General features: G+C 45.3%; 1 protein-coding gene across 2 annotated transcripts in view; it reads right to left on the bottom strand.

Moving 5' to 3' along the window:
- Window positions 1-24,434, bottom strand: part of MYO5B (myosin VB) — a 283,722-nt gene that overhangs the window by 243,730 nt on the left and 15,558 nt on the right. The window lies entirely within an intron of this gene.

Genomic DNA, 24,434 nt, shown 5'->3' with positions numbered 1-24,434 from the left:
ATGGAGTACTATTCAGCTCTAAGAAACAATGGTGATATAGCACATCTTATATTTTCCTGGTTAGAGCTGGAACCCATACTACTAAGTGAAGTATCCCAAGAATGGAAAAGCAAGCACCAGATATATTCTCCACAAAACTGGTATTAACTGACTAGCACCTAAGTGGACACATAGGTACTACAGTAATAGGGTATTGGGCAGGGGGGAGGGGGGAGGGGGGAGGGGGGTGGGTATATACATAAATAATGAGTGAGATGTGCACCATCTGGGGGATGGTCATGATGGAGACTCAGACTTTTGGGGGGAGGGGGGAAATGGGCATTTATTGAAACCTTAAAATCTGTACCCCCATAATATGCCAAAATAAAATAAAAAAAATAAATAAATAAAAAATAAAACATTTTTTAAAGCCTGAACAGAGCTAGGATTGCATCGTATCAGAATTCTGCTTTGGGGCCCTGTAGTATGCAACTTTGATTTTCCAAGGACGTAAGGGAGATCAGCTCTCCATCATGATCTGCCCAGTTTCTCTGGGGTAGGGTCTACCCTGAGTCATACTAATTCCTGGCTTATTGCTCCTGCAGAGCCTGCCTTCAAGCTCCAGGGACGCATTAAACCGGCAACCCAGAAAGCCTGCCTCCCAGGGGAACATCCACCCGGTTCAGCTCCTCCCTCAACTCTAAGAGGGCGGGGGGCACGTGAGAGCAGTAATTGGAATGACGAGTTATGGAAACAAGAGTGCTGAGTCAGCACGAAGCTGCAATCCTCTCTGGACCACAATTCATCAGCTGAAGACCAATCCATAATAATACAGCGCTTTGATTTACAGGTCTTCATGCGAAGTGTAGCCTGCTGATCCCCAGTCCCAGTTGAGCCCCTCGTGTTTCCTGCTGAGGTGGCAGGCAATTAATTAAAGCCATCTGCCTAAACAGCATAAGCTGGTTCACAGAACTTCATAGGCTTCCTTAGGTGTTTAAGGGCTTAACCCACGGACAGGGTACCCCCCTGGATGGGATCTGAGCAGAATGTTCTGGGATGATGAGTTGAGGTTAATTAAGAAACCAAAGGCATCTCCCCTATATGTTGAGAGATGAAAGATGATGGAGACACTCTAGTAAATGAAGTGCCACTGCCTTCAGCATGACTGTAAAGGCCAACCCTTTGGTGATTTTTATTTCAGTATTTACTAAACCCTCTGAGCACTGATACCAGGAGGGAGCTTGCAGAGCACACTCCATCTTCCCAACCACACAGAAGACTCAACCCCACAACTCTCGACACCACAAGCTTCCCTGTGTAAGAAACCACAGCATGAGAGCAGGTGACTGGTTCCTAGAACCAGACAGGCCCAAATGACCAAAGAAATTGAAGATATTTTATTATGATTAACATTTTGACTTGAAAACTTCAGGAAAGCTAAAGTAACCAACTTCCCAAGTTCTGATACTGGCATTCTTAAAACCTACCGAGTGAGCAAAAAAAAAAAAAAAAAAAAATACTATTTTATATCATTAATAGTTGGTGCTCATTAAGAAATAGTATGCACTCTGCAAAACTAAACAGAAATCAAATGATGTCACACTGAAAAGTAACTCATGTCCTTTGTTCATACATTGGTATATTCTAGATTCTACCCTTAAGCAAGCAGCAACTAGAATGTATTTTCTTTATTAAAAAAGTGTGGGAAATCAAACTAAAGTTACTGCTGGTAGCATATTCATGCAGATTTGAGGTGGCTGTCTCACTGCCATGGCTACATAAAGCAGGAAATTTGGTCTTTCACAAGAATATCAACGTCCTGTGGCACAATTTGTCACCCAAGTTAAATCACAGCTTACCTGACAAGATAATGTGGCACATCTGTATTGTACATTCTGACTAGTGAGAGTTATGGTCATGTTCACTGTTTCGAAGATTAAAAATAAGGATGTCTTCTCTAAGGCATAAGACTATAGTGTTTCCAAGTGTTAACTTCAAAACAGTGATCTCCAAGCTAGAAGGGATCTTGTGGACAATGAGAGACACCGTCCCAACAGTGACACAAGACTTACAAGACACTCCTAGTAAATGGAATATATCCTGGCAATTTATAAGCACAAGCAGCATGAGACATGGGGGAGAGATTTTATTTTCCTTATGAAAGTAAAACCGGGTCAGCTTGTGAGAGTGGAGAGTAAATAAAACCTGTGTCCAAGACTGCAGCATCTCTGGCTCCCCAACCCCGGAGCTGAGCACATGGCCACATAGACAGTTGCACTCGCAGGCTCTGAGTTCACAGGACCTCCCCCACCTCGGCCAGGGCTCCAGTTGACCTCACAAAGCTTTCCTTATTTATGCGACAACATATGCGCCCAAGCTTCTGGACATATGTGCACGTGTGTATCTATAGATTGTACGTACCCATAAAATAGTGGTTCCTACCTCAGAGAAGAAAAGGGGGATTAGAGAAAGGAAGGGTAAAGGGATAGGGACTTATACTTATCCTAGAGATTCCTATATTGTTTGAATTTTTAAAGATTATTATCAATTGTGTCAATTTTTTTAAAGCTTACCCCAAAAATCTGACTATCCCATGATCTCACAATACTGAGGGGTCAAGTGTCTCCTCTAACACTAAGAGCTCTAAAGCAGTTCATGCCCCCCCCCCCGTGCCTTCCTTGATTGGTAAAGGCTCCTCGAAGCCCACCTGCATATGGGGGAGGGGCAGATCCAGTTTGAGTGGTCATGTCAAGATGGAGCTCCAAGAGCTTGGGCAGAGTCCTCCATCTTAATACCACGTTCCTTTTCCACAGAAACACATCCGAGTTCACATGTGTTACCTATTATCTAGAAACACCATGAGGACATTTAGCACACTATGCTTAACAAGCAAAAATGCAGATTAATAATCCACTAGCTTGTTCAACAAGCACGACTAATTGGGACAGGCTGACGCTGTGGTGGGAGGGCCTGGAATTAATCACAGGCAAGCTTTTCCCAGCAGCAAGGGCTGCATAAGGCCCTGCAAGGGTGGTCAAGCTCTTGTCTCTGAAAATTCCTTACACCAGGTCTATTCTCACCTGCCCAAGTTCTGTGAGTCCTGCCTGACACCGGCTGTTCCGTTACAGACCCATGTTTACAAGGTCAGCCCTCAGAAGCCTGTTTGCCTTCTAGGTGCTTCACTTATAATACAATAAGGTAGCACAACACACTGAGAAGGTCGGCTTCGGAGCAGACAAACCTTAAAACCCAATTTCAACTCTTCTACTGGTTTTAACCCACAGACAAATCTGAAAAGTAAATAACTCATTTTTCAAATTTATATGGATTCAGATATATTAAAGCTTCCGGCACAAGGAGAATTCCCATAAATGGTAGCTGCAATCATTCCAGGTAGAAAGCAGTCCTGTGGCACAAACAAGTAAGCTTCATGTCATACAGATATGGTGAACTAAGAGTACTCTTATCCATCATATTATGCCTTTAAGTAAAATGTAGCTCTTCATTAGAATTATATTAATATAACCCTGACCAGTACTCCTATCTTTGAAAGTACAGCCCATATTAAGATAAGATTGAAGAGAACTACAAATGATTATTCAACCAGGTACATAATCTTGGTAATTCTTAAAAGATTTCATCTCATCTTCAGCATTTTGAGTTAATCTTCCTAAGGTTTTTTTTAATATCCATCACTGTTTTCTAACCACCTTGCAGTTTATCTTCGTGCTAATGGGAGACATCTGACTGCTCCTAAATTAATCAGAAGAGTTATTAAATTGCTCTGCCCGACACTCCCAATAAGCACAATGAGTTGTTTTCATGCTATTTCCTCTACCAGAGCAGATACAAAAAGGAAGAAAAAGCTAAATGTGTTAGTGTAAGATTTAGCAACTGTCTTTTTTTTTAACAGAAAAGGAATTCTCTAACCAGTTCAAGAGAACTAGGAATTTCTGAGCACTGCAAAGAATCTCAGTAACTAACTGCTACAAACCAAGATCCAAAAATGATTTATGAAAGATTGTGGTGTCAGACCAAAGATGCCTTCAACCTAAGTTTGTGTTTTTCAAAGTTATCTTCAAGTCCCTTAACACTACTAGGTCAAGAGGGTGAACCAGAAGACCTCAACTCCTTCCTATTCCAGGATCCTGAGAAGAAAAACAGCACCTATCATGGTCATGCAAAATGAGGTTGCAGAGAGGTCCCATGCCTTTTCTGGGACCACAGCCTACTATATCCTTCGGAGCATTCTGATTTCAAGTAAAACCTCAATTAACCACAACCCAACTACCCAGAGCCAGGCCACTGGACTTCCAGAAGAAAAATTTTAAAAATTCATATTTAAAAATCAACTTCTGGGAGAAAACCTAGTATCTGCATGTTCAACACGATCTCCTGTGCTGTTTTCATCTGCAGAACGAATACAGTAAAATTTGCTGTTTCAAGATGCTAAGACCCACATACAAAGAAAGTTATTTTCTTTAGCTCTATTTTCCTAGGTATTGAAAGTGTAAAAGTGGCCCAATACACTCTAGGAAAGAGTCTCAACACTGTATCTTATAAATAGCATTTCCACTTTGATGACAAAGTTGCCAGAAGCTAGGAGACAACCTTGACACCTCCCCACCCCCCCCCATCCCGGCCATGACACCGAGTTCCATCACTTTGACCTTCAACATACATCTGAAATCCATTCAATTGTGTCTGATACTACTGTCACCAACCGAGCGCAAGCCAGTGTCACCTCTTATCTGCGCCACATTGATCCCTGTAACTGCTCTTTCCAATTCAACTCCCAACCATCCTTCACAGCATAGCCAGGATGATTAATTAAACCTATGCTGAATTGTTTCCCTCCCTCCTTTAACAAAAAGAAAAAAAGGAAAAGGGAAAAAAAAAAAATCAATGGACTTCTTTTCAATGTAGGATAAAATCCAAAATTTTTACCTCACCATAGAGTTCTGTGTGATCTGACCTGGCCTTTCTCCCTCTCCTTGCCTTTGCACTGGCTTTTTCCTCTGCTGGAGCCGCCACACTTCTCTTGCCCCCAAGCCCAGCCAAGCCCTCTTCCCTCATTAGCAGCTGCCTCTCACCTTTTGCTATCTGAGAGGTGACCCTATTCTCAATCTAAAGTAAGTGGCCCCATCAGTCTCACACCAGACTGCTCCTTCTCACCACAGTGCCCAGAGAACTCACAGTCCAGCGTTTACTTATGTGGTGACTCAGTTTGTCTCCCCCACTGGATCACAAGATGTTTGAGGGCAGAAATCATCTCTTTTGTTTACAAATGCCTACCCAGTGCCTGGAATGGAGTCAGTACTTGAATAATGGTGAAGCTCAAGAACTGAGAATTAAAAAAAGAAAACCAAAAGAAGCTCCATATTTGTTCAATCAGAACTCACTGGAACTCTACAGTAAAATTCTGGAGGTTTTACTATATATAACAAAAGGGAGTTCCTACAACTCAATGCAGGTATTTTCACAGGTGGAAGCAGAGGACAGCAGGAACACATCTAAGGTGGAAGTGAGTACGAGGAGCCATTTCCCCAAGAACAATGACTGATAATAGAGACCAGCAAGGAAGGGTTCAGGAAGTAATCAGAATCCTCAATAAGCAAGTTGTATTAGTTTTATACAATAGGCCTTCTTGGGGCCATGTAGCTAATGCAGAAATAGTGCCTGGCATATTACAGACATCCATATCTATGGCACAAAGAACTGGGGGCAGGACGGAGGGAGATCCCTGGATCTCCCAATTAGCTCATACACGGATATTGCCAAAGACCCCAGAACCCCTAACCAACCTTCTCATATACCTAACACTTCAATTTGGCAAGTGAATCTCCATTCCCTATTTTTATGCAGCTATTCAGACTTCATCTACCTTTCTACCTTCTTGGCAGAACTATCTCTGACCACTAAAACCCACAATTGCAGCTTTCTTCGCACGAATTCCTTGCTCTTACTATCTGTACTGTTCATGTACATATTTACAATCTCACCACGTGATGCCTTTGTACACGGACAACCACAGAATCCTATAATATGGAAAGTACCCAGGAAGATCTGTCAAGGTCCTCTGGCCCTAAATCTTCATTTGCTAGTGAAAAATCCAAGGCCCGAGGAGGTGATGAGATTTTCCCAAAGGCAGAGTCGATCGCTGAGGGCACTAAAACAAGAAGGCCAGTTCCCTGGCTCCCAATCTAGAACATGCCTGGTTATTTTCTCCCCAAGGAGCCCAGGTTCTGAGGCAGGAGCTGCAGTTATCAACTCCCTGCCACACGGAGAAACTTGTAGTATCTGATGACCAGGTACGGATGACAACGTACATGGATCACCACGAAGTTCCCCAGATTAAACACAAACCTACTCCTAAATGTCCATTAACAGACAATTCCAAATGAGAGCTGGCTGCACAAAGCACTGCAAGTCCTACAGCTCCTTTCATGCGTGAAGGCTAACAACCATGAGAGACAAAGAGACACAAAGGTTGAAACTCATTACCCTGGGTAGACTCCCAAAGGAGTCAGACAGGTTTGTCCAGAGCTGTCAATCAGTTCTGAAAATCAACAGATCCCAGTTAAGATGCACCATCAGCCTCAAAGTCAGATTAACCCAACCCATGACTAACCCCCCAAGCGGATCTCCTCCCAAGAAGTCATGGACTTTCAAGGAGCTTTCACAAGTTTATTATCCTCTTTGACCTTCACAACCATGTCCCGCAGGCTGGGCCCAAATTTACAACTCACAAAACTCAAAGCTAAGAGAAGTGACATTCAAAGCCACCCCACTGGAGAGCAGCAGAGCAAGGCTCAAGGCTTCTTGTGGCTCCAGATGTGGGAACAGTCCCCCGACCCCAAGGCTACTTTCGCTTCTCGACTGACAGCAGCCTCCTTCTCTGCCCATACCACGTCACATCCCAGCCCCTCTCCTGTCCCATACACACTTGTCACGCTACTGTCCCAACAGGAATCCTCCCCACCAGGAGAGTCCCTTTCTCATGCCCACCTCCAGGCCTTAGCGTTGGCTCCACACCTCCTGAACCAACTTTCCTTCTGCCACTGCCTGCTTGCTTTTCAAGGCCTTCCACATCCCACACTGCCTGGACTAATCACAGTGGCACAGCCTCCCGCACCCTCCCTGCCACTGATGTCACGCTGCACATCCAACCTGGCATTGCTTGTGCTGCTGCCCTATTCAACACTGAGCTTCAGACAACAGGAACCCTTGGGCTCAGCCCTCACCCCCTACCCCTGCAGAACCAGCACAGGTACACGAACACACCACAAAGGAATGTCACAAAGCCAACAGTATATGCGCAGCCACGATGGCATGATGGCATGCCAGGAGCGAGAATGCCTTCCCTCACATTCGTGGGACTGTTGGCTAACACGCACAATGTGCGGTCAGTGCCTCCTAGTTAACGATGGAGCGTCAGGCAAGAACAGCCAATGTAAGCATGAAAGCAGGGACAACAATGGGATCTGAGAGGGGTGTGTGTCTACCTCCCTAACTTAGGGTCTACCCTGGCTAACTGCTCCCTTGACAATTTTTTATGTTTAACAGCCATCTCTAGAGTGCAAGGCTGTGTAGCAGGCTCTTTAAGAGTTCACAGGCCACAGCCAGAGGACCTCAGTATTGAAAGGGGCCTTATGGACAGATCGTAGGTACCACCCTGTCCTCTATAAGATGGAGAACAGAGGTTCACTGACTTGTGGCTTCTACCAACCAGTTAATATTTATTTTACTTCAGAGACTATCACCGACATTCTCCATTTTAATCCCCTCCAAAGTAAAGGCAACTTCAGGAAAGGACAGTCCTTCGGCTGACTACACTTGGTGGACAAGCCATGGAGCTCCCCGCAAACAGTCAGCCAGCTGTCATGTTAACACCTCCAGGAGTTGGGAGGTCATGGGGGCAGCCCAGGGGGGGTCCACTCTGGGTCACCTGAAAGTTGTGTCCTCAGATTGAGCTGGTATCTCTCTTCCTGAAACCTTCACTCACCAATCCTGTTTTGTGACCTCTTTGAGCATAAATTCTTAAGGCCTTGGCACAAAGCAAATCCTCAGTGAACATTAACTCTGCCCCTGTCCCTTCCTGCCCCACTCGATTCCATATTAAGCTCAGAACTATCTGGAAACAGTGTTCACTGTCCGATGCCCACCCCCAACCAACTCCAATCCATCCTGAACTCATTCTCCCCTCCAGGAAAAGCCACTAAAGCAGTGCAACCATTTCTCCCACGTTACGCTTCCTGACTCCCACGCACCATCCTGGCCTCTCTCAAGATAATCTTCAGTTTGTGTCACTCTTAGAGTACAGGGCTCACTCGTGGGGGGCTGGGTGCAAAGCTCTGGCAGTCATGGGTGTCCCCTGTGGAGCTCACAACCTGGCTGAGAAAGAGATTCACTCACATCACCAATGAGGAAACCACCCCCCCTTCCCAGGGTGGGGGTGACATGTACCCAAGCACTAACCTGTGGGACTAGATCAGACTCTGAAGGGATATAGAGGGAGGTTAGGCAAGGGACGTTAGTAAGGACTGGTGTTTCCAGGGACACCAGAGTCACTGCTTTGACCACATTCTATCTCCCCCTGGGGAAAAAAATCAGATCACAGAAAGAATGTGCAGCCGCAACCCTGCCAGCTACAGCCCCAGCTCCATCTGTTTCCCGCAGCCCTTGAAGTAGGCACATCGGTGACCCCTAGAAATCATGCTTAGGGACAATCGAGACAGGGTCCCCACCACGGTGCCACCAGGAGGCAAAGGCAAGCGTTCCAGGCTCCTGAACACAGTAACACCCGGCTCTTAGAGTAGGACCCCACTTCTCCCCTGCCTGGAGACGGGGACTGTGACAAACCAGAGGCAGAGGGAGAAAGTTTCTAGAGGAAAAACAGCATGAGTTTTTATTTTTGAATTCAAATATGCCTCATTCAGGAAGCCAGGGAGGCTGAGGAACCCCAGCGAAGGGCAGGGCTGCCAGCTTTTTGCCAAACTGGTTTGGCGTCAATTTGTTGTTTATGGAAACGGCTGCATATGCCCCTGCAGCAACTGCACAAGGCCAATGGCCGTTCTTTCAGAAGCATTTCCCAGCAGGGGACAGAGAAGAGGTCCTTCCTGCAAGAAGGCGTTACTGCATTCTCAAATTCCCCTCTACTGCAATCTCCCAGATAAACAGCCATTTCTAAAACCGCTCTGCTCTGCTCAGCCCCAAGTCTTCCCTTGGATCGGGCTCTAAAATGTATTTCTCCGTGTTAACATTCTCCAATAGTAGTGTGAGAAAAATAACCTTCAGAACACTGAACCATCCCTTCCTTCCCCTCCCAAGCAAATTTTTGCCAAATGCTAGCATATGTTCCAAACATCACTACCACTAATAGGAATCTGTGCCCAGCATTTTTTTTTCTTCTTAAGAGACAAGATCTCACTCTGTTACCCAGGCTGAAATGCAGTGGCACAATCATAGCTCACTGCAGCCTTGAACCTTGAACTCCTTGGCCTCAAGCGAGCCTCCTGCTTCAGGCTCCCAAGTAGCTGGAACCACAAGTCCACGCCTGGATAATTTTTTATTTTTTGGTAGAAATGGAGTCTATATTGTTGTCCAGGCTGGTCTCAAACTCCTAGCCTCAAGGGATCCTTCCACCTCAGCCTCTCAAAGCAATGGGATTACAGGCGTGAGCCACTGTGCCCAACCTCTGTGCCCAGCTTTTGACACCAGAAGTTAAGGAAAGCAAAAGAATGTCTGGTATGTCGTTCAACAATTTGGAGGGACTGCTGATCTACCAGTGAGATCAGCCTCTCTAACACTTTAAAGAGCCTATTTTCTATCCAATTGCCAACAATGCCCAGACACAGCCTTGCATAACCGACAAGAAGAGAAATATCAGAATGTCGGATCATCAGGACAACTTTGGAATAGTCTAAAGGCCAACTTGGGACCCCTGAGCCCTCAACCATATTAAGCCCTAAAAGCACACTCCTTCACACGGTCCTGGCACTGAAGGACATCAGATCCGATCATCTACCATTTACAGAAAGTGTCCCCCGACTCCTACGTGCTGCACTGGGCCAGCCTTCCAGGTGGCACGACCTGCAACCCAGAAGTCAGCACTGTCCCCAAAACTCAGAAGTCGAATCTTTCAGCTGCACAGCACCTGTAGCTGATGCTGCCTGCCCCACCCGTCCATTCTGGCCCTGGCAGGGCAACATGCCCTTCCCACATTCCCAGGTACCAAGAGCGATGACGCCCATCAGCAAAGCAGAATGCCCTTGGCAGAGACCTCCTTTTACAAACTGGTTAGTTAAGGCAGCCACGTCTTACATGTCAACGATTTTTTTGTTTGGTGTTCATGTGACTGTAGCTAATAACAAAAATGACTTCATGGAGCAGTATAATCACATCTTCTCAAGTGAATTGCTACGGAGGTTGTTGGCTTTCCAAGACACAAAATGACTCATAACCTTGCGTAAACAGACCTCCAAGTGAATGAAAAGCCCAACCAAACCTGCTAATGTTCATTCCTTTTCTCCCCATACTACACCATTACCCTCCAAAAGGGAAAGAGTTGTTCACAGGAATTAATCTACGCTGACACAGAACCTGCAGTAGGTAGAGAGCTTGGCCCGCTCATTTCAGGGTGGCACCTTTCCTCTGGGCACCCTCCACTCCCTCCAGGAGATGGGCAAGCACAAGGGCCATGCATGTTCCCGTTTTCCCCTCCGTAATAACGCCTGCCCAGCCCTGCGGGCGTCGTGTGCAAGGCCTTTTTACCTTTCCTGCCTATCACATTATGGAGGAAGGGAAACCCCTGGCAGTGGCTCCGGGCCAAAACAGAGCCCGGCTCTCCTGGGGCACACAATCTTAGTCTCTCCTCTTATTTCATTATGGTCAGGCCCTGCCAGCAGCTCAGGTGCGGGATACTGTGGGAAACTGCCTTTCTGATAGCGCCGTGAGCACCTTTCCTAACAAGAGTAGAGTCTCCTAAAAGCGAGTTGGGCAGAAACAACTTCATTCATCAGAGACCAGGAACCTCTCACAAACCAGGACTGTTCAAGCTGCAGGATGAACAAGTACCCCATGGAGCCCGTCCCCCCATGCCAGCCTCCACTCTAAGTGATTGTTTTGCTTGCATCCATAACAAGAGAAGAAGAGGAGGCACAACTGTGATGAACGTTCTAATGTGCTCTGAGATCCCAAACGACAGTTTAGGCGACCTCAAAATAAACTTCATATTTTAGCAACATAGGCAGGAAACAAAATGCTGTATTTTGGAAGAACACAAATATCAGAAATAACTCAAGTTATTAGAGGTGTAACATCCCAAGCAAAGAAAATGTCAGGGAAATTAAGTGTCTCTTTGCTGCATGAAACCACAAGGTGGTTTTCAGTGCTGGTTTTAGAGAAGGGAGCCGACACATCCTCACGCAGGATCCAGAGACTGCAGAAGCTGGCCCACACCACGCTTTCAGTTTAGGTCGTCAATTGACTTACCAGTCCAACTGCTGGGCACCTTTGGCACTATTATTTGTGCTTTAGGATCTTTATGTAGCAGTTAATCAGGTCTCATTTTCACTCTATTTCAATAGACCTCAAATGTGCCTCCTGAAGTACATGCCGTATTATAGGTGTTATTCTCTTCAAATAAAGCACGACATCCAAGCCTGGTAAATGACACTATTTTGTCATAGCTGCTAACACATCCCACATGCCACTGGCGAGAGAGTATTGAGAAAGACACAGAATAATTGACAACTGTGGGCTCCCCCCCAACTCCCACCATTTAGTAGTTCTCTTTTAGGGAAACCCTCCTTGATAAGGTACTCAGATACCTACGTGAAATCAGTGACTCAGTGCCTCCCCTGGAATTAGATCCATACAATAAAGTCAATAGGGTTTCCAAATTGTGATGTTTCTATCAAGAGAGGGAAACACAAAATACTAAAGGTTCCTTCTTAAAGCTGGGTTAAGAAATGTTAAAACTGGAAGCCAATTCAATGTCGACATTATCACCAGCTTGCAGATCTGGCTTTGTGGAGGTTCCACCAGCCCGCTTCTTTCAGGAGGGGTTTGTAGCTCATCTGGTATCTGGCAGGAGCATCTGTGGCACGCTGGGCATGACAACAGCTCGCAGGAGGGAGGGGGGAATCAGAGAACCAGGGTTTGGGCTGCAGGTTTGCAGATCTGGAAAGCTAACTGGTGAACAAATCAGGAGGGGATGCATCTACCAGAAAGCCAGTGATTACTATTTTAAATACCATGGCTGGAAAACCAGGACCAGCCGGATTCTCCTTCCCAGAGGTCACGTTCACTCACGGCTCACCAATACTGCTGCATAGCAGGTGTTAGATGGTGCCACCCAAGTGGCTAGAGGAGGCCTCTCCTCCCCACCCCTAGGTTGGGATGGTTCACCGACAGTCAAGCATACTATCCCAAAGCGACAGTTAAATACCTGTCCCTATCTTCTTCCTTTTATGTGACCAAAGGAGTAAACCCTTTATGCCAGGTAAATTACAGCACTATATTACTCAATTACAGGTAAATGACAGGCCAGGGTTTTCTCTGTGTCAGTTAGCATGCTGTTTGTATGTCCATGAACACACAACGGCCTCAGGACTCACCCACCTTACATCCTATAAGCAATTCCCTCCACCCCCCAGGGTGGGTCTACTAATTACACCATTATATAAGTACTGGGGCAGCCTCATCCCCACAGTGCCCCCAAATTCCATCTGAAGCCTTAGGCATTCTATATCTAGAATATTGGAAACAGAAGCCCAAATTATTTTCAGAAATGACCATGTTCAGTTTTTTTTAGCTAAGCCTCAGAAACCATAGGCACAAGCAAGTGTAATTCTTTTTTGAACATCAGGTTTAAAACACACACACACACACACACACCCTCACCTTGTACAACTCAATTGTAAGTTATTATAGTAGACCATCGAGCATTCTCTTATGGGACTTTTTTAAAGTTACAAATTCACTGCAAACAAAGTAAAATCTAAACTGCTCTGCACACAAAATAAGCAAAATTTCCCTCCTTATTCTTACTCCCTACCCTCACCTACCAGAAGTCATTTACTAGTCTGGAGTTTTGATTTCATAAGATTCTTCACCAGGAAATTAGGTTGAGTCAAAGGTCTCATGAAAATACCACTGATAAGGACACCACGCATGACTTTTTAAGACGAAGGGAGGAATTACAGCTATTTTTCCCCACCTATGGCCTACTGCATTTCCATTTTTAGTGCAAGTACAAGTACACATTTTACTTTATGAAGATACCAATCTCAAATATCAAATTTTACTTCATTTGGAAAGAACTGCCGATCCTAAATGCATATACTGAATCAATGGTTTTAATTTTTTAAGTGAATATAAGAGACACCAAGAAAGTTGCAAAGAAAGTACCCTCTGTAAAGGACATTAAAGACCTATACAAGTTGACTGAATCCCCTAAGCATCTTTTCAGTGATTGCGCCCCGGGCAAGCAGGCTCCAGCTGGGAAAAGACTCTAGTACAATGTTTGAACAAAGATGAGAGAATCTAACACAGATTTCCTTAAGAAAATCCTTGTTGTGTATTGCAGAAGGTTCTCTCTACTTTGCCTCTTGGTGTAAATTCAGATTGAAAACTCCAAAAAAATATTACAGTGCAGCCTCTGTGTATGAGGCCAGGTGCCAGGTGCTTTCACAGGCCTCAACGCCACGCAGGCTCCCGGTACAGAGAATGGGATTTCTTTTAAGGCAAGAGACTTTCTGTTACCCTTGAAATAAGCAAGGTTCAGTTCCATAAGTGACGGATGTAAAGGACCCTGGCATTTGTTTCCATTAATCCCTCTCTGTTCTACATTCTGCTCCACACCATCCAACATCCCCTTTTCAACCTAGAGATGATTGATCAACCGTCCCAACCTCTGGAGACTCAACTCACAGCAGATGAGAAATAAGCTACAGAAGACAAGTCACTTTAAAAATCAGAGTTGGCTTACTCCATGAAAAGTCATGGAAATGCTCTCTCTCCTTGCTGTCCTCTAACCCAAAGCCTACTGGCTGTTTTAAGATCTGCTCTAAGACCCACATCCCTCCAGGAAGTCCCCTCTCTTCCTGCTTCCATAGCTTCCCCAGCTGAGAAAGGCGATGATCCATAGGCAATGGATTATGTCTCCCATGCCTAGGGCTCCTTCCATCAATTTTTTTTAAAGCCATATATATAACTTGAATGTTCACGTCCCCAAAATAAATCAAGCCAAGCCCATCTGCCATCTGGCCCCATGGGTGAGGCAAAAACACTTTCCTATCATTTACAGAAACCCATAGATTCGGCACAAAGGCCACTGCTGCCCCAGGGGCTTACAGTCTAGGTTAAACAAACAACTCAGAAATAAAACACATCATTAGAGAAAGTTGTTAAATTTCACATAGGGCAGGTTCTATAGCATTTATATTGCACTTATACAAAGTACCACATGGGGCCTGGGCTGGCTTTTTGTTAGTTCTGAATTATTCAGTACTGCATTGATAGATTGCTAATTAAAATACTAACCCCTAAGGCATGGGCCCTGCTAACGGTCCTCTTGGCTTCATTACTCCCTCTAAGAGCATCAGAGTCAAACCTCCTCATTTGCCTCCCTCCCCTCTAACTGCCAAAGCACACCAAGGGCCCTCAACCTTCCAAGTCAACTTGTTCAACAGCTAAGGAAGTAAAGTGGAAAATCCAGTGACAAGGTGATTTACTGGGGTCCTTTGAGAAGCCTGCAGTTGTAGAGGACTCAGGAAAGGAAGGACAGTTCTAACACTTGGCATTCTAGAAAATAAGCTGTCTCTCTTCCTTGAATATGCCTGAATTTTCTTTGTTTCTCATGTCAGAGAACAGCTGCCCATCGGGGGACCCTTCTCCAACTCTCCTGCCTGCTGCAGTCCCCAGGATTACCTAGGGCTTCCCTACTCTCTGCTCCTCAGATATATCAGTACTGTCCAGGACAGGTACACCCTAGACAGGTGAGAGGGTCTCTGAGACCCCTCCAATGGGACCCTGCCACTCCTCCAGCCCAGTGTGAATCTCAAAGCACCACCACCCCAACCCAGTTCTTAGTCAACCACCTCCCTCATGGTCTTGCTTTGGTCTTAAGTGTCCAAAGCACTCAGATTTTAAGTTTTTTTAAAAAAGATAGATGACATATACGGAAAAGTATACAACTCCTAAGCGAACATGTGAAGTGAAAATTCATCAACAGCACCCCAGAAGCCCCACATGCCTGTGCCCCCTTCCAGCAAGAAATGTGCATTCCATCTGAAATGTAAGTATTCTTTCAATCCTCTGAGCAACCATCATTTCTGAGTGATTTGTCCCTATGAAGTGAGAAGGGGGCAAAAACTATACAGGGAACACGGGGGAGAGTGGTGAGTTAGCATTTAATCAAATACCTTCTGAGGACCAGGTGACAGGACAGGTAGAGAAACCTGGCATATACACCATTCTTAAGTGATCACAAGTGATCAAAGTTGACACCACCAGTAACAGGGCACATTAGATATAATGGGCCAACTGACAGGTTGTAATATCAGAGTATCCAGCCAGAAATACACAGCCCAAACAGCCAGCCTTTCCAACAGCCCAGACAGCCTTTCCAGCAGTGACTGGGCCATCATCTTCAAGAATCATCCAAGCCATGAAAGTCAAGGAAAGACTAATGAAACACTCCAGATTGGAAGAGAGTAATGAGAGGTGACAAGAGAACATGCTCTAACCCTGGATGGCATCCTTTACTATAAAGGACATTACAGGGTCAACTGGCAAAATTTGAAATCCAAGATATGGGAGAGTTCCTTGAATTATTCTTGCAACTTTTCTGTAAGCCTGAAAGGGCTTCAAAGCCATGTATTTAAGAAACGGACAGCTTTTGCTCTTTACCCTGCCACTTGCCTTCCTCCTAGAATGCAGATGTGAGGATGAAATCCCACGGTGAGGAGAGCAGAACATTGACGCTGGAGCCTTGGACCGCCACTCTGGCCCCGAATGGCCCACCTCCAAATGTACTGTCATGTGCAATAAAACAGGCCCCTTTGATGGCTCATGTCACTGTAGTAGGGTCTCCTGTTATAGCCAAAGCACTCATCACTGATATATTTAATAGACAGAAGATTACAACTCCATTCCAATTTTCCCACTATTGCTAACAGAAAAACCCACAAGAAAAGTTAACAGAAAAGCTATGACTTGCTGCAGGGACAAGAGGGCAGAGAAACTGTGAGGAAGTGTTTTGTCCAGCAACGGCCATCACGGAAAGGCGGCCTGGCCATAAACAGCAGCAGCAGGGCCACCAAGATCCGAGCGGCACCTACTTTAGTCAAGTGTTGAGTTAGGCTCTCAGGTGCTGGCCTTTCAAACGGGTCACCACTTAGACCATCACCTCTATGAGAAAGATTCTAAATTGCTAGATTTAAAGCAACCTTAGGAATATTGACTGCAAATGAACAGGGGACTTCTCTGAATAGCTATTTGTGTATAATCCAACTTCGTTGCTTATATCCTGGATTTCATTTTCTAATCACGATTTATTTTTATTCCTATAATACCTCATTGTTGGGCTAATATGCTACCTTCTTTGAAGTTTCCTTTTACCATTTTTGAATTTCACTTTCACTTTGAACAGTACTCGGAGGTGAATCCGATTGTGTCCATTTTACACACAGAAAAAATTGAGATTAAGCCACAGGTCCAACGAGTCTCGCAGCAAGGAAATGGCATACATGGAAGCATTCTGAGCCACGTCTCCCAATCCGGTGTTCTTTATCCTAAGCCACACAGCACACCATTAATAACATTGTCGGTTTTTAACATTTCCTTCTTTGCCTTCTTCAGATTAGAAGATTATGTTATAAATGGCTAGAACAAGAGGTCAGATTAAAGTGGAACAAAATGCATATATCTGACCCAACCTTGGAAGAATGACGTGTGGGAAATTCAGCACTCCATCTTTCTGCTTGTTCACACTGGTTTCGGCAGTGAAGAGCTGCAAAACGCTGCTTCCCGTGGTGAGCCCACACCTGCCTCCCTGAGACTCTCCCTGCAGCTAGTGTCCCCTCGGGACTTGCCAGGTCCTCAAAACCCTACAGAAATCCTGGAATCTCGAGTGTTCTGCTGCCACTCCCATTGCAGCCCTGCTCCTCAGATCTGCAGTACTAAGCCTGTTATGTAAGACAGTGCTGGGCGCTTGGCAGGGTCTCTGCCCTCATGGGTAAGTTGATGAGATAAGGCGAATACACAAAAAGTGAAGCAATCATCCAAGAGATAAATAACACTGCAGGCCGAGGCCGGCGGCAGAGGCGTAAGAGGAGATGAGCAAGTACCAAGGATGGGTGTTATTTACAGCAACTGCCTATGTACGGAGAATAGATTTTTTTAGGCGGAGGTAGGTCAGGAAGGGTTTACAGAAAAGCTGCAATTTGACCTTGGTCTTAGGAGGATAAACTTAGAAACAGAAAAGATTCCAGGCAGATACAGCATGGATACAGAAAACTCAAGCTCCATGCAGAAGCTATGAGTGGACTCTGCCAGGGGGAAAGAGTGGATCACATACGCAATGGAGAACTGATAGCGTATCCGTTCCTAAGCTCTGCCTGCAAAGGAGACTTCTAATTGGCTTAAACAGAAGAACTTTTCTATTACTATATCATATGACAAGAAGTCCAGAGTTCTGGTGGGTAATACAGTGTTAGTTTTCTAGCCCAAGGCACACGGCTACACAGAGGAAGGATTTTGTCAAGGCAATGAAATGGGCGCGTGGAAGAGCCCAGATGGCCAACCACAACCACAAATGGTGACTGCCTAGTGATTGCTGATCCCTGCCCCATGTGTTCCACCCTTAAACCTGGGAGGAAAGACGGAGCCAGAAGAGGTTCTTCGTCAAACAGCCAAATCCAAAACTTGATCTGGAAAAGTTTGCAGCAATGGATCTTCCTCCCTGTGCCTATTTGCTAAAAACACATGAGTTAAGGTGAATCAAACCAGAACAGCTGCTCAAAGTCTACAGAATCAAAGACTTTCACTCTAACCACCACTGGAGGCCTGCATTCACTAAAGCAAAGCTGTGCCAGGACATTTCCCAGCACATCAGTGAGTGCAAAGACACTGGCCAGGATGGCCCAGAAGACAAAGTACACTGAAGTCCAGGCCTAGAGAGTCAAAATTCCCAGTGTGTTCCTGATACCGACCAGGAGGTCCTATTACCATGAGCTTTGTCATACATGAGGGAGTTGCCCGAGCCCAATACCCAAGCATGATATTCAATGATCAGGTGTACCTCCCTAATACCGAGAAGCCTGTTAAAACAATTTAGAGAAGTCTGACAGTTGCAGAACTACTCTATAAAGTCAATCTACAGCAATATCATTCATTCATTCTAGAAACGTTTGCAGAGCACTGGAGATTCAGCAATGAACAAGTGCTGCTCTCCTGGACCACAGGGTCCCGGCGAGGAAGACAAGCTAACAAAGAGCCAACCATGGGCAAGGGCGAGGATAGAAATAAAACTATGTGAATGATGGTCTGAGTGGGCAGCAAGGCAGCTTCCCAGAGGTGGTGACTTGGGGGAGGCCTGAGTGACAAGCAGCCACCTGTGCAGAGACCTAGGAGAGAGCACCCGTGCAGAAGGACTAAGGCTGAGGCACCGAGGTGGCCAGAGGCCTGCTGTGTCTTGTGAGCAAGGAGGCCAGTGTTGATGGGAGCAGCCAGCTAGTGACACAGGGACACTGGTGAGCCAGGGTAGGCAGAGGCCAGACGACACAGGGCCTGACAGTCCCAGTCAGGGGTTTGGATCTTATTCCAAAAGCAGAGGGAAGCAGCTAGATGGTTCCAAGCAGAGAATCCAAGACTGATCTGGCTACTGTGTGAACAGATTGGAAGGAGACCAGGGAAATAGGTAAGCAGCTGGGAAAGGGTTTGCAGCACCCAGCCAGAGACTGTGGTGGCTGCATGGGTCATAGCAGCGAGGGGTGAGAAACACAGGATTCAAGACATGTCTGGAAGCTGAGTCAACAGGACTTGCAGAAAGAGTCAGTTGAGGGAGGAATCAAGGGTGCCGCTTGGATCTGGGCTTAAGCAACTGGATCATGCTTAACTGGATCATCTTACTCAACTGGTCAGAGCTGGGGGGATAATAGGAATAGCAACAAACAAGCACGCTTCTAAGCATCTTTTATTGAGTTGGCAACTTGTGAAAATGTACACACTTTCAAACTGAACCCTTCCCTTCCCATGATGGGGCAGCATGATTATTAATGTTATGTGTCACCTTGACTGGGCTAAGGTATGCCCAGATAGCTGGTGAAACATTTTTGGGTGTGTCTGAGGGTGTTTCCGGAAGAGATTAGCATTTGACTCAGTGGAATGAGCAAAGAAGATTCATCCTCACCAATATGAGCAGGCATCACCCAATCCACTGAGGGCCCAAAGAGAACAAAAAGGCAGGAGGAGGATGAATTTTCTCTTGGGTTGGGAGGTATCTTCTCCTGGCCTCGGACATGGGAGCTCCTTGTTCTTGAGCCCTTGAACTCTAGTACTTACACATCAGTGACTCTAGTCTCAGTACCAAAATCTATATTAGCCAGGGTTCTCCAGATAAACAAAATAGGATGGAGATACATAAAAGGAGATTTACTATAGAAATTAGGTCATGTGGTTATGGAGTTTATATACTAGAAACCAGAAAAACAAACACATTAATGTAACTAGTAACATGGAACTTAACTCCCTTGAGCACAAACAAGCTGTCAAGTCTCAAGGACACACACACAGCAAGTGTGCAGGAGACAGTGCATTGCCATCAGCCCATAGTTCCTCATACAGCACAACACCAACACGAGGACGTCATGTGCTGGAACCCTGATGTAGGGGCAGAAGCCCTGCACTCCAGTCCCACCTTGCAGAGCAAGTCTGAGCATTGCCACTTGACAGCTCAGGGTCTCACCTCCTTTTTTATCCTACCTCAGGGGACTACTCTTGTGAGCAAGAAAACTGACAGTTAAATGGGAACACAACTAGGACAACATACAGTGTACACCACCAGAAGATGATATTGCTGTTGAGAGCAAATTGCCAGTGTTTTCTGAGGAGGAGAAAAACAGAAGCCACCCATTGTGAGTTCCTTCAAAGCCACTTCTCTGCTCCCACATGGCCGGGGTTAGGGATAGGGTGGTAATATATACTCTTAGGCATCAACATGCATGTGTGAAGTGGAGAATGCCTGTTTTTCATTTGATTATACAAACGCCCTACGTAGGATGCTAGTGATTTGCCTGATGCAGGCATGCTGCAACTGCAGGTGTCTGACCTCACATCAGGCCAGGCCCTGTTCCTAGAAGAACATACCTATGCCAGGGCTCTGATCAAGTGACAAGCAGAGTGATGGCTAGAGGAGTCTGAGGGCAGCTGGCCAGGCCATCAGCACATCTTGGATCTGTCACTAATGAGATGCCTGATCTAGAGCTAAATCATCAGCTTCCAGGGCATATGAGGAACTGACATCTAAAAGACAATCCAGTTCCTAGCCAGCCTCTCAAGGAACTTGATCCTCCTCACTTCAGCAGCTTTTCTTCCAGGGATGACCTGAGCAACATTCCATGCAAGTGGGTCCACGCAGTTCCAGCCCTGCCAGGTGGCAGAGCCCACACCACAGCTGCTTCCTTCCTTCTTTCCTTTCATGCTCCTCCTCCATCACTCTTCCTCTTTCTAATCTCCTTTACTCATTCTCATCCCTTTCCTGTCTGCATCCAAACTTGCAACCCACAAGTGGCTTCATTCTAAAAGAAAAACAGGTGGTCCTTTTATGTCGCCCTTCACCTCCCACTACTAAATCACCACCACCACAACATGGAAATAAAGCACATTTTAAACTTTTATACTGAATCAGTGAAAATCTTTATAATTTCCATTTTTAAAAATTGAATGGAAACCTATTTCTCTACGAAAAATTATAAGTAAAACTGCTCTAGGTTTACTTTTATGGATTAGTAGAATTGAGAACAAATTGGTATACTCCTTATTTCCTTTACTGTTTATTTAAAGTTATTTCTTTTCATCTTAATTTCATGTTCCTTCCCAATAAGCAGTCGTTTCTTGCCACCTTTCCAGGTGGGCAAGAAGTGTCAAGGTCATGGGGGGTCAAATCCCTACTCACAAGCACCGTCCTGAGACACCCCTGCAGGACGGTGCCCAGCCTGCCCAGGCACCTGCAGAGAGGAAGTCCTCGCACTTCTGCATAAGGCAGCCCATCCCACCACTAGGGGGTCCGACTGACCACGTGCTCTTGCACCTACGCTAGACCTACCTCTACACAAGGTATACCCACTGTTGATCATTCTGCTCTTTGGGAGAATTGAGAGAGAGGACACACACATTCCACATGACAGCCCTGCAGCATTTCAGGATTCTTTTTCCTGGACTATTAGTCCTGGATTCCCCCAGCTGTTTCTCACATGCTATGGTTTCCAGACATTTTGCTGTTCTTGGTATCCACCTCCAGATGACGTCCCCTTAAGATGTCACTGAGATCAGAATGTAGTATCATGAAGTCACATCTTATTGGGGTGAGCTCAATTCTAAAGTCAACGTTGAAGCAAATGTCATGCAGCATCAAAATCACTCTTGAAAATCCCTAAACACTGCCCATCACCATAGTAAGATGCTCCCACTTTGAGAGGCTCTGAACTAAGGATTTGGATTCCTTCCACCTCACCTTCACCCCCTGTGGCATATCCTCATGAAGCAGGCTGATCCTATCATGCACGCAAGTGCAGTTTTTTCTTGTTTGGTTGGTTGGTTTCTTGGAGATTTTTGTTCACTTTCACTTAGCAACACATAGCTTCATTTCTGAAATGTAATTGCATCTGTGAGCCAAATTTACCCCAACTGTAGGACAGAGCCACCCCTAAAGTCATCTCCAAAGGACGTCTGCTTTCTTGGGGTCTTTCAAGTTCATCCTCCTTTCCACACCTGGTCCCCGAGCCATGCCAACATTTCTTGATGACCAGAGAGTGACCACTGAGTTCACCCATGGAACTCTGTAAAACTTACATTCTGAAGTCTCACTTTTGCAAGTCTTCATCTTAATAAAAAAAAAAGAAAAGAAAAGAAAAGAAAAGAGGTCACAAAGAGGTTAATGTGATCGCAGTCTTACTATAGTACATAAAATCAATAGCACTATCCTTTTCTAAAGACTGCAACAACTGAAGCAACTACTTTTTCTGCCTATAAGACAAGTGTGCACTCTTGTGAGTGTCATTTATCATCTCAACTGAAAAAGTTACTGGCTCAAGTTTCTTGCCTGTGTATTTATGGTTATGGAACAGAGGGAACGGCATGAAAAAAAGGGTAAAAATGTCTTACAAGCTGTCTCTTTAAAACCTCCCCCATTCTTTCTGGGAATTAAAACCTGCATCCCTGCTGCCCAAGGCCAGTAACTAGCTAATTAGTGGGGCAGGGAGTGTCCTTTGTACCACAGGAGAGGGCTCAACGCAACTGTCCAGGCAAGGTCTCCGCTGGAGATAGGATGGATAAGGACCATCAACCGCAGTTAAACAGCAATAGACTGAAGCTGAAAATCCCCCTTTAAAAGTTCTGTATTCTGCTTATAGGGAGGAAAATGTACTGTAAGACACATGAGTCCACCATTCTCATTTTTAATAAACCTCCCGTTCCTTCTCCTCAAACCATTTGTCCTCATTCTTCTGACGGAGCCTTGAGAACAAGTGCTGAACTTTCCGTAACAGTTACATGTGAAGTCACCTTAAGTCACATCAGCACACCAGGACCATACAAATCATGGTTAACATTTACTCATTTAGGAAGAAAAGTGTTGTTTTATTAGGGAGATAATGAACATTGAGTTTTCAAAGAACTTCAGGACACCCCTGTTCAAAACAGTATCAAAATAGTAAAACCACAACACAATTATGGAAGCCAAGATAATCCTAATTTTATGGAAACACAAGGCCATCTTACAAAGAAAGTCGCAGCTAAGTTAACTTTGTTCTCGAGAATAAGCTTCAGCACAGGACTACAAGGTAAGAGAAGGTAGAACTCGGCCCAGAGGCAGCCCTCAAGAGCTTCATGCAAATGGACTCCTCCACACTTTGAATACAGTGTTTTTGTACTCTGGAGGGGTGGGATGAGTTCTAGAAGAATTCATTTTTAAAAAGGGCTGCAGTAAATTCTTGTAACAACTTACAAACATCTTTGTGTTTGGATTTTTATTAACCCCCATCTTCGCCTTCTTCCTCAAATGGCATGGTAATTTATGGGAATCATTCTGTGATGTGCATACTCCATGTTTTCTCAGTTCTGAGTGGCCTGGCAAACAAAGCTTCAGCCCTATCCCCACCCCATCCACTCAGGCTGTCTCCTGTAAGTCCAGCTGTCCCACATGCAGACTTGAACCCCCGGGGTTCGAGGGAGGGGGAGCAGTTTTCCAGGTGAACAGAGTAAGGGGGTCCCACACTAGCTGAGCTCTTTTTAATAGATTAGAGGAGGAAACAGCTCTGAAGGCTAAAAGCGACCAGGTGACGCTGGTCTTCATCCCCCACTGAACTGTGGTTCTCCTGAACAGGTGGGAGGCAGGTACACCAGGCCACAAATGACAACAACTAAAGGTGAGCCTCCCAGATCCCTGTCTGAAGAGCTGCCATAACAGCCAAGCAACCTCAACTTCCCACCAAGAGGGCTGCCACATCCACCTTTGTCATCTCCAAGAGGCAAGGACGTTGTGAAATACCTCATTAGACACTACTCCTGAATAGCACTTATTAATTATGCTGTGATCCTTTAATAACTAGAAGTATGCCTTATTCACCTTTTACACCCAGCGCTGTGCCAGGCACCAAGAAGATTTTCAAATATTTGTGTCTATTACACAACACTGCCCAACCCATCAAGGCCAAGAATGGAAAATATCTCAGCTACGATGAGAAGGCAGTTCTGGTACACACGAACTGAAAACGGACATCTTCACAAAACAGAGCTTCCGACTCACCACAGATCCTCTACTTCAAATGGGCACGAAGTAGAATCAATGCCACTTCCCACCACTGTAACACCCTGTTAAATCAGAAAGCGTATGCCTGGAAATCAACTTCCCTGTCTTGGTACCATGAGCTAGCTATTAACCCGTGTTTACCATAATGAATGACTCTGTGCAAAATTACGATTTCTTAGGGTGTTCCCCTTACACAATAACTTAACAGAAGATACTTGAGATGCATACACATAGCTTGGCCGAGAAGTGTGACCACTGACCTCCCAGCAATGCACAAAAAGCCTAAGATGAGATTTTAAATTCCAGTGTTAAGCCAAGAGTTTACTTATTGAGATAAAGCAGAAAACAGTCATAATCTAAGTAATTATCTGGCTGGCACTTAGTTACATCATTTTCGACCCACACTATGTTTCCAGGGCTT

The sequence above is a fragment of the Microcebus murinus genome, chromosome 17, assembly GCF_040939455.1.
Source record: "Microcebus murinus isolate Inina chromosome 17, M.murinus_Inina_mat1.0, whole genome shotgun sequence".
Classification (NCBI taxonomy): domain Eukaryota; kingdom Metazoa; phylum Chordata; class Mammalia; order Primates; family Cheirogaleidae; genus Microcebus; species Microcebus murinus.
The sequence above is the reverse complement of the archived record's forward strand: the minus strand, read 5'-3'. Positions and strand labels throughout refer to the sequence as shown.